General features: G+C 45.6%; 1 pseudogene; it reads left to right on the forward strand.

Moving 5' to 3' along the window:
* The first annotated feature begins 7,292 nt into the window (after nucleotides 1-7,292).
* LOC146546221 (uncharacterized) lies at nucleotides 7,293-8,897 on the forward strand (annotated as a pseudogene).
* The last annotated feature ends 1,880 nt before the right edge of the window (nucleotides 8,898-10,777 follow it).

The following is a 10,777-nucleotide window of genomic DNA, read 5'->3' on the forward strand; positions in this document are numbered from 1 at the left end:
AGCAGCACAGGGGCGCCGCAGGGGACGGTCCTATCACCCTTCCTCTTCACCCTCTACACATCTGACTTCAGGTACAAGTCTCAGTCATGTCATCTGCAGAAATTCTCGGATGACTCTGCCATTGTGGGCTGTATCAGGGATGGACAGGAGGAGTGCAGGAGTGTGGTGGACAGCTTTGTCGAGTGGTGTGAGCTAAACCACCTACAACTTAACATCACAAAGACAAAGGAACTGATTATGGACTTTAGGAAGCAGGCTCCTCCTCCTAACCCTGTCACCATCAGAGGGGCTGATGTGGAGATAGTTGAGGACTACCGGTACCTGGGGGTACACTTGGACTGTAAGCTGGACTAGACCATGAACACCAATGCTATCTTCAAAAAAGGGCAGAGTCTGCTTTTCCTACTGAGGTGACTCAAGTCCTTCAATGTTGGTAGGAAAATGCTGACCATGTTCTATCACTCAGTGGTGGAGAGCGTAGTGTTCTTTGCAGCTGTGTGCTGGGGAAGTGGAGTGAAGACAGCTGATGCCAACAGGCTGAACAAACTGATTAAAAAGGCTGGTTCTGTCCTGGGTGTCAGACTTGAGAACCTGGAGGAGGTGTCTGAAAGGAGAATGCTAAAAAAAGCTTGTTTCTATCATGGACAACCCCTCCTACCCCATGCACACCCCCATGATGGACCATCGGACTACGATGACCTGGATGACTGAGAACCTTCACAGACATATTTACTCAACTAATTTTTTTTGCTTCATCTACTTCCGTACCATTGATTCATTAATGTTGAATTCTCTGGCAGCTGCGGTATTCCAGTGTTCTGGACCTGAAAAAAGGGTTTGATCTTTGGTTTCATTCTACAACACTGGACTTTATTTTCTACGAAGGTTTGAACTTTGAGAGTGTTTAAAGAAGAGAGAAAAATGTGAAAATGTTCATGCCTGTCTCAGAAAAGTGTAAAGAGTGTGCAGTGAGGGGTTTTACAGCCTTAAAACATCTATAATAGTTTAAAAAAAAGAAAAAGAAAAATGGCTACTTCGGATTTCACCTATGGCGGGTTATTTTTAGAACGCAACTCCCGTGATAAGTGAGGGACCACTGTACATAGCCTCTTAATGTGACCAATATCTTTTTAATAGAGACACAGGTGACCATTTTCAGTATTTCAAAAGTTTGCCCGTGCTTTTCAGCTGAACTAGCATGCTAGCGCTAAGTTATCAAGGATTAGTCTAAATACTGATGCTAGTGATGTCTGGAAAAAAGTAGCCTGTCAAACTTACCGTGCAAACTTCAGATGAACAACCACAGATCATCAAAAACAATTGAAATCGTATATTTGTGATTTGTCCTAAAAACGTCGTTGCTCGACGTTTTCTGCTCTCGTGTTCTCTCTCCACTCTGCAGATGGTGCGTGCTGCTGGTTCGTTCGCTGTGGCCATGAACTAGGAGCTGTTCTCCCGCTCCTCCCACCCTCACATCATTATCCAATCATAGACAAGCTACAGATGCACATTCAAAATTAGGCGCACTCAGTGCAGCAGAGAGTAGCTTACAGTAGCCTACAGCTCTGTGGACAGGAGGCACCATGGACATCCTATGGGAGGCACTATTAGGTTGTTTAGCCTGTGAAATCGCTCACCTAACCCAAAAACAGTAGTCTAGTCTAAGTAACACATTACAATTAAAAGAAGCATAAAGAATACAAGGATTATGACTGAACAGAAGCGTTACTTAGGCTATTGATAATAACAATTTCTTATAGGTCACTCTACAAAAGGCTGCAAATAGCCTGAATGATTAAAAAACCGACAATGTCATTATAATTGTATGTCTTTATATACCCTATCCGGTTGTTCAGTGATGACGCGACGAATCCTACTTCCGGGCCTAAAGTAGTCTGCGTTTAATATGGCTTTTGTGTTATTAACATGTTTAATGTTATGTATTTTCTTCTATTTGATCTCAAAAAGCTCCTAAAACAGTCAGTGATCACTGTTGACCTCCCTCGGCTTTTATTACCGCTAATCATTTATTTAAGCTCAGTTTTTAAAACCTTAGGATGTAACTACAGCCCAGCCCGTGCAGCAGTATATGAATGACTAACCTCGTATTGTGGATATCCATCTACAATACGAGGTTAGTCATTCTCAGTTGTTCTCCTGGCTGAAGTTTGGTCCTTTTACAGCATCCTGCCATGTGATTACATTTGTTCCTGACCACCGAGAACACTCACGTTAACTTTTATCGAGTGGAAAAAAAAGTTAGCTTGTTTATATTATGCTAACATAGCTGTGTCGCTAGCGGTCACGTAGCACATCATTATATACCAGCTAGCCCAACTTCAGTAACCCTACAAACGTCACTGCTGTTTAGTTTTCTGTCTTCATTTATGCTGGAAGTGATAACAGAGCTGTACGTTTTAATTTGTTTCCAAAACCCCGCAGTCAGGACATGCTATATTGTATTTAGATAGAAGCTAGCGAGCTAACTCCCTGCTAACTTCTAACTCCGTTAAATGTCATAAATTCCGTTTTCATGGATGCCTGGATGTTAAACTCAATTGTTACACCTGGTAGAGCAGAACGCTGATCATTTTATTAAAGATGAAAGACTTTAGACAGTTTTCAACTCTCAGTAATGCCACAGTGATCGTTTGATATATGGACCTGCAGCGGAGTTTAGGTCCAGACACGGCTAGTGACGTCAGACTGAACAATCAAATAAATAGTAAAGTAACCTCTCAGGTTCACAATGACATTTTCTGTTGTCACAACCCGGCTCATAGGAAGTGACAAACAAATGGGAGACCACACACAGGCTTTTAAAGACTGTAAGACATAATTAATCAAAATAAGGTAAAGCAACTTAAACACAATTTAAAGGACATAACAGCCATAACTGAAACTTCCAAATGAACATGACAAGTGCCAGAGAGAGTGTCAAAGCCAGCCTCCCTCGCTGGTTCAGTCAAGGTGTCTTTATATACACTGGGACTGGCCTCTCAGGTGTGCTGCATCAATAATTGGGCCAGCTCCACCTACCTGCAAGAAACAGGTAAAAGAAAAAGCAAAACACAAGGCCAGCCCACTGGCCGTCACACTTCCCCCCCATAGAACAGGGTCTCACCCTGAATTGGCAAACACATTTACATTATGAATTTGCAACTAGAAGAACTAACATATATTAAATTCATAACATATATACACACACATGCAACCTCACTTTCAACACCTTTTGTATGCTCAAAAATCATCATCATCAGCTCAACTCCAACCTCAGCAACCTTGGTACCTAGGAGCAATTTAAGAGGAAGGAAAACGATACTGGAGAGGACATACTTCAAAGCATATGAGGAGTGAAGCTGCTGGTTACAAAGGGGCACGGGACAAAGCATCTGCCATGACATTATCTTTGCCCTTAATGTGCTGGATATCAAAATTGTAAGGCTGCAAAAAGAGAGCCCACCGCATGAGCCTCTGATTTGGGTTCTGCAATGCGTTCAAGAAAGTGAGAGGGTTATGGTCAGAAAATACCTCAATTGGCCGAGCAGAATCTAAATATACCCTAAAATGCTGCAAGGCCAAGACTAATGCCAAAGCTTCCTTCTCAATGACCAAATAATTCAGCTGATGGGAGTTGAACTTCTTGGAATAGAAACTAACTGGATGTTCAGTACCTTGCTTGTCAGCTTGGACTAGAACAGCACCTGCGCCAATGTGGCTTGCATCCACGTACAGCTTAAAGGGCTGATCCAGGCGAGGGGCTAAAAGCACAGGTTCAGAGCACAGTAAAGCTTTTACATCCCAAAAAGCTTGCTGGCATGCTGCAGACCAAATAAACTTTACTTTGGCCTTCAACAAATCAGTCAGATGAGCAACCACTGTTGAGAAGTTTCGACAAAAACAGCGGTAATAACCGACCAGACCCAAAAATCTCATGAGTTCCTTTTTGGTTACTGGAACAGGGAACTCTTTAATGGCCAACACCTTTGCATCAACTGGCCTCACATAACCTTGGCCTACAACCTTACCAAGATAGGTCACAGTTGCTTTTGCAAATTCACATTTTGCCAGGTTGATAGTCAGATTTCCCCAAACTAATCGTTCAAACAAAGTGTGAATACGATCCAGATGATCCTCCCAGGTGCTACTATATACCACCACTTCATCTAGGTAAACAGCACAGCCTTTCAGCCCATTAAAAGTCACTGTTAATTTTATCAATTTATTTGTCATTACTTTAACACTAATCCACTGTTTATTTTTTATTTACTTTAGTTCATTTTCTCCTCTTTGATCACTACGATTTCTTGACTATTTATTATTTCACAAAAAATCAACTAATCTACTTTGTCTCCCTTTTTGTCATCAAGGAATTCACACACACACTCACAGGCTGGTCACTCGCCCCCACCTTTTCTTTCTCTCTCACACATACGCACATTTTACTCTTCGTTCGTTCCACCTGTGACCCCGCCCCTCGAGGCTGGCTCACACACACCTCATGCTTCTCGCAGTCTCATTCAAACTTTCTGCGAGACACTTCTTCCTCTGCTTATTCCGGACAACGCCCTAAGCGGCACACAGAGCGGGTGCCATCCACTCGTGAACCTCACAAATTATTCAAACTGCGCCACGGACTTGATACCGCGGTTTCTCTTCCCCTAAAAAATATAAAACCAAATTAAACCCCCAATTGACTTCACAGTTCCCAACAATTCACGACACGGCCTTCTGCCGCGATTTCTGCACACCACAAACACACACTTTTTAGACACGAATTCTTTTTTGTTACTTTAATTGACTCCCGTACTTCAGACGAGACGCCGACTCTAACGGCGCTTTCACACACACACGCAATCTACACACACTGCAGTCAGTGGGCTGAGCCAAGCAGTCGTTCTCTCACTAACAAAACAACTTGCCCCCACTCTCATGCAGGTTATCAACCACGACTAGGATCCAACACCTAGCTTTAGTTATTTAAGGAGCCACCAATCCCCAGGTCACCACCCTGGATCTCCTGCCCTCACAGGTCCTAGCCCCGCGTCCGAGACTAGGTGGGGTAACCAAACCCGTGACACGCGCAGCCCTTAGCTGGCGACGAAGCCTCTCAGCCCCGCTTTCTAACTAATAATTACACGTTTCCTGCTTTAACGCACGGGGACGGATCACACACCGCCACTTTTTTCCTAATAACTAAGACGGATCAAACACCGCCACGGATCAAACACCGATTCTATTAATCCGTAACAAACGTCTCCTGCTTTAACGCACCGAGATATCCTTACGGGGCGCTAAACATCAACCTGAGTTCTTATCAAAAGTCTCTTGCTTTAGTCGCTCACAGTACGCTAAACATCAACCTGAGTTCTTAGCAAAAGTCTCTTGCTTTAGTCGCACTGAGACGGACGCTAGCCGCCTTTTTTTTTTCTACTGAGTGAATTTACGCTGGGATACGTTCAACTTAGCGAACAGATAATTTAGGCTTTAAACAATATGCACGGTTCGAAAATAAACAGGTCGTGCTTACCTTTTAATCATGTGAGCTAGCTCTCTGTTCGCCTTGTTTCACAATCTCAGCTCTGCCAATTCATCTCTGGGCCTCGAGCGAATCCCGCGGGTTCGGCACCAAAACTGTTATGAAATCAGTTTTACCCCGGTTCTTTTCATTCCTCGAGCGTCCAGAGATGGCACCGGACTCAGTAGTCATTTTCACAAAATCTTTATTCATCTTCATTTACTCATCTTCATTTATCTTCATTTAAGCATGCACTTCTAGAAGGGAAGAGAGGCCGGTGTCCCTCTGCAAAAATCTTCACCCCTTTGTTAGTTACAGCCAGCTTTAGAGAAGTGACCCCATCATAAAACCCCCTACGGTGTGCTGGAAACTCTGTGTCTGTGTCTATGTGAGTGCTCGTGAGTGAGTGTGTGCGCATACCTGTGTGTATGTGCGTGCACATGAGTGAGTGTGCGTGTGGATGTGTGTGCGTGACCGTTAAAACACTGTGGGTGTAGGTGACCCCCTAGAGGTCATAAAACCCCTCTCACTTCCTGACCACAGTTACAAATGTTGAGACCCCCACCCTAAAACTTCCTCTGGGGAATTTCCACTCAGTGGGGGAGGTCTACAATCTACTCCTAAGTTCACGACACAATCAGCCTTTATTACTCCACAGGCAGTATCTCTAAAATAATTCTACATTCTATGGTAACACATTTCTAAACTCTAAATCAGCTAAACAGTTCTACAGTCGCTGCTCGTGCGGTCGACCGGCCAGTCAGCTGAGCAGTTTTGTGTTCTTTTTCTAACTTTAATGCTCTTTTTGTTGTTGTTTTTCACCGTCTACTCAGTATATTTGTATTCTTTTCCTTTTCCTCATTTTTCCTCTACACGTCATGCTATTGTCTGTACACCAGTGCTTGTAACTGACACTGAAAATGTTTATGATGTGCTCTGCCACCTGAGCTACAGCCACCCCTATGTGGCTGTAGCTCAGGTGGCAGAGCAGGTCAGCCACTAATCAGAAGGTCGGTGGTTTGATCCCAGGCTGCCTCCTGGCTGCATGCCAAATATCCTTGGGCAAGATACTAACCCCATGTTTGCCTACTGGTGATGGTCAGAGGGCCCGGTGGCGCCAGTGTCCGGCAGCCTCGCCTCTGTCAGTGCGCCCCAGGGCAGCTGTGGCTACAACGTAGCTGCCATCACTAGTGTGTGAATGACTGAATGTAGTGTGAAGCGCTTTGGGTCTTTAAGGACTAGGAAAGCGCTATACAAATGCAGGCTATTTTACAATTTTGTGATTTTTCAGACTTGTTTCCGACACTTCGACAGGCCCCCAAGGCTCACCTACACCAGGGACTTACTCATCCAGCTGCGGCTGCAGCTACAGCCCGGCCTCGGACTTTTCCGCCCCACTACCACGGACTGCTTTCCCGAGGAAATACTCTGTGGACACGGAAATTGAAAAACGCACAATAGCAAGGTAACCAGGAGGAGATTAAATAAGAGCGGGGTTGAGAGCCAGACTCAAGAGGGAGGCACACAAACAACGAGCGTCTTGCGCCCATTATCCTTGCTAATGTGCGGTCTCTCTACTCCAAGCTGGACGAGCTGGAAGCCTGCGTCAACCACCTGCATGAGTACAGAACTGCCTCTGTTCTGGCGTTCACGGAATCGTGGTTAAACAACAGTGACGATGACAGCACTCTGCACATTGATGGCTTTTCACCACCTCTATGTCTGGACAGGGACCGCGAACGCACCGGGAAGCAACATTTAGACGTGTGTCGGAATGCAAACAACAGCTGGTGCTCTACAGTCCCTGTGCCCCTACTACCTCCCCAGAGAATTCCCACAGCTTTTCATCATCTTGGTTTACATCCACCCCAGAGCTGATGCAGCTAAAGCCACAGAGTACATCACCAACCCTCTGTACAAACTGGAACAATTATCACCAGTCTCTCCCAAGTTCATCCTGGGTGATTTCAACCACTGTTCCCCTGACAAGTTGCTTAAAGGATACCAACAGTATGTTACATGCAGCACACGTCAGGGGAAGACTCTGGATAAATGCTATGGCTCTGTACCAGATACATTTAAAGCCCTCACCCTCCCCCCTCTCGGCTCAGCAGACCACCACACCATCCTGCTGGCCCCTGCTTACACCCCAGTCATCAAGAGGATTAAAAAGGTCACCAAAAACATCAAGCTGTGGACAGAGGAAAGTATCCTCACCCTGCAAGGATGTTTCGAAGCCACTAACTGGGACAGCCTTCTTTCGCCCTCTGATGACATCGACAAACAAGTCAACACGGTGACATCATACATCTCCTTCTCCGTTGACAACATTATCCCCTCAAAAACAGTCTCCATCTACCCCAACAACAAACCCCCTGGATCACCAAGGAGCTCAAGGAAATCCTTAATAAAAAAAGAGGGTTTTCTTCACCGGCTCTGCTCTGGACAAAAAGAAGGTCAACAGGGAGGTCAAGAGGGCCATAAAAACTGCTAAACTGGAGTATAAAAACACAGCCTGGCAGGGCCTCCAAACCATGGCCTCTGTGAATACTGTGGTGACAACCCCCAGAACCATCCAGGTGGAGGGCAGTAACCCTTCCTCCTTCCCTGACGACCTTCTACACCAGGTTTGAGACGGACAATATCACCCAGCTTGAGGAGTCTAGATCCTCACTAAAACCTGGCAGCTCTGCACTCACCTTCAGGACTGAGGATGTGGTGAGAGCCCTCAGGAGGACCAGGGAGAGGAGCTCACCCGGCCCTGACAACATCAGCAGTCGAGTCCTGAGGCACTGTGCAGGGCAACTAGGAAGTGTGTTCCGGACTCCATTTCAACATTCAATTGACATTCACACCGACCCTCAGCTGTGGAAACACTCCACAGTCATCCCCATCCCATAAAGAAACAACCCAAAGTCTCTGAATGATCTTCGTCCTGTGGCCCTCACCTCCCTGGTAATGAAGGCCATGGAGAAGATCATAAAACAGCACATTGTAAGAGCAACTGACCCCCTGATGGACCCCCTCCAGCTTGCTTACCATGCGCACAGAGGTGTCGATGATGCAAAAATCTTCATCTTGAACTCCATCCACAAACATCTGGAACTCCCTCACTCCTCTGCCAGACTTCTGTTTGCTGATTTCTCATCAGCGTTCAACACTCTGCAGCCTCATATCCTGGCCACTAAACTTTCCTCCCGATTTCACCTGGATGATCAGCTAATCCTGTGGATATTGGACTTTTTGACCAACAGGACTCAGAAAGTTTGGGTCAACAACTCTCTCTCCGGTCTCTGTTCCACCTCCACTGGCTCCCCCCTGCCCGTCAACCTCTACACCGATGACTACAGATCCACTCAGCCCAACTGTCACCTGGTGAAATATGCTGATGGCAAGGTTCTCCTGTCACTGCTTTCAGGCCCCTCACAACACCATGGGCCCGCTCTGCAGGAGATTGTAGAGTGGTGTGACAGCTCCAAACTTGAACTGAACGTGAGCAAAACCAAAGAGGTGGTGGTGACCTTCTCCAGTAGGCAGAGGGATCTGGCTGCTTCAGTCAGCACCACCATCCATGGGAAGCCAGTGGAGGTAGTTTAGGAGTACTAATACCTGGGAACCATCTTTGGCAACCTCCTGAAATTCTCTGCCAACACAGAGGAGATTCTCAGGAGGTGCCACCAATGGCTATACCTCCTTAGGAAACTCAACTCCTTTGGAGTCAGCACACCCATCATAATGACTTTTTACTATGCCTTCCTGGAAAGCATCATGACATTCTCCATTACCTGCTGGTTCCACTCCCTCAGCCTTCAGAACAGGAACAGACTGCAGCACACTGCATCAGTGTGCTCTAAAATCATTGGCCGGCCTGTCAGAACTGTGGCACAGGTTTTCAGCCAACAGGCCCTTTGACAGGCAGCCAAAAGCATCAATGACCCCCTCTCACATTCTTCACCCCGCATTTCAATGGCTCCCCTTTGGGCGGCGCCTCCGCTGCATTTCCTGCAGGACTGAGAGGAGGAGAGCCACCTTTGTCCCCAAAGCCACTCTGCTTTTTAACTCCAGCCGATAAGACCATTTCCCACACCAGAAAAATAAACTACACTCTTTCCATACTGCCGACACTTTACTCACTTACAGTTATTTACTCACCGTTCGGTCACTTTAATTTTGAAACTGTGTAATTTGTGTATACATTGTATATTCTGTGTATTTATTATCTCACTCTTATTTCCTGTTTATGCCCTGTCCTTATCTTCAATGTCAAGCTGCTCTGTTGTATGTTAATTGCCCCTTGGGGATAAATAAAGTCTTTCTGAATCTGATTCTGATTCTAAATGGCCGGACTGATTTGGATATCTCCTCTGCTACAATAAAACTTGCTTTCACAACAGCTTCCCTTTGTGATTTTGCTCTTGTGGAAAACATCTGCAGAAATGTTAGATTCTTCTTTAGCTCTTCTACCTTCCATAGTTTCTGCCCTGCATTCAGGTTTTTCAGCTTATCCTGATGTTTTGTCTCGTAGTGCCGTCATAAATTAAATTCCTTAATTACAGCCACATTAGCTCCACAAATAAGACACACGGGTTTACCAGCAATGTCTGTAAACATATATTCAGCCTCCCACCGGTGCTGAAAGGCTCTGTTTTCAGAATCAACTTTTCTCTTTGCCATTGTGAGGGGCTAGCTTCACAATAACAGAAGTTTGACTGGCAAGGAGGCTGCAGCGCTGCATTATGGGATCTGTTGTTTGTGTGTTATTAGTACCTCATATCGACGGGCCATGCATAACAATAGTAATAAATCTATATAAAATGATCTTGCGGGCCGGATATAAATGTACGCCGGGCTGGATGTGGCCTGTGGGCCTTGAGTTTGGCACGTGTCCTAGAGCATAGCTTAGCTCTTCCAAGTGCTAGCACATGGAGCTCCCCATGTGTATTAGTGCCGAAGTCTGACAATACTCTTCGATTCTGTACGAATTATCGAAAAGAAATGCAGCCTCTAAAGCCAACTCTTTTCCCTTACTTAGGATGGATGACTGTGTTGATTGGGTTGGATCCGCTACTTGTGTGGCCAAATTACATTTATCAAAGGGATATTGGCAGGTTCCTTCAACTCCTAGAGCGTCTGAGAACTCTGTATTTGTTACCCCCGATCACTTCCTTGCTGTTGGAGCACTACCTCTTGGCCATACTTTACCCTTTACTCTACCTCTCCATTCCAACAAGCTAGGGATGCACCGATACGATACCGGTA

The sequence above is a fragment of the Mchenga conophoros genome, unplaced genomic scaffold, assembly GCF_057382185.1.
Source record: "Mchenga conophoros isolate Kocher_MC1m ecotype Shallow Benthic unplaced genomic scaffold, M_conophoros_male_GT1.1 unmapped_scaffold_4, whole genome shotgun sequence".
Classification (NCBI taxonomy): Eukaryota; Metazoa; Chordata; class Actinopteri; order Cichliformes; family Cichlidae; genus Mchenga; species Mchenga conophoros.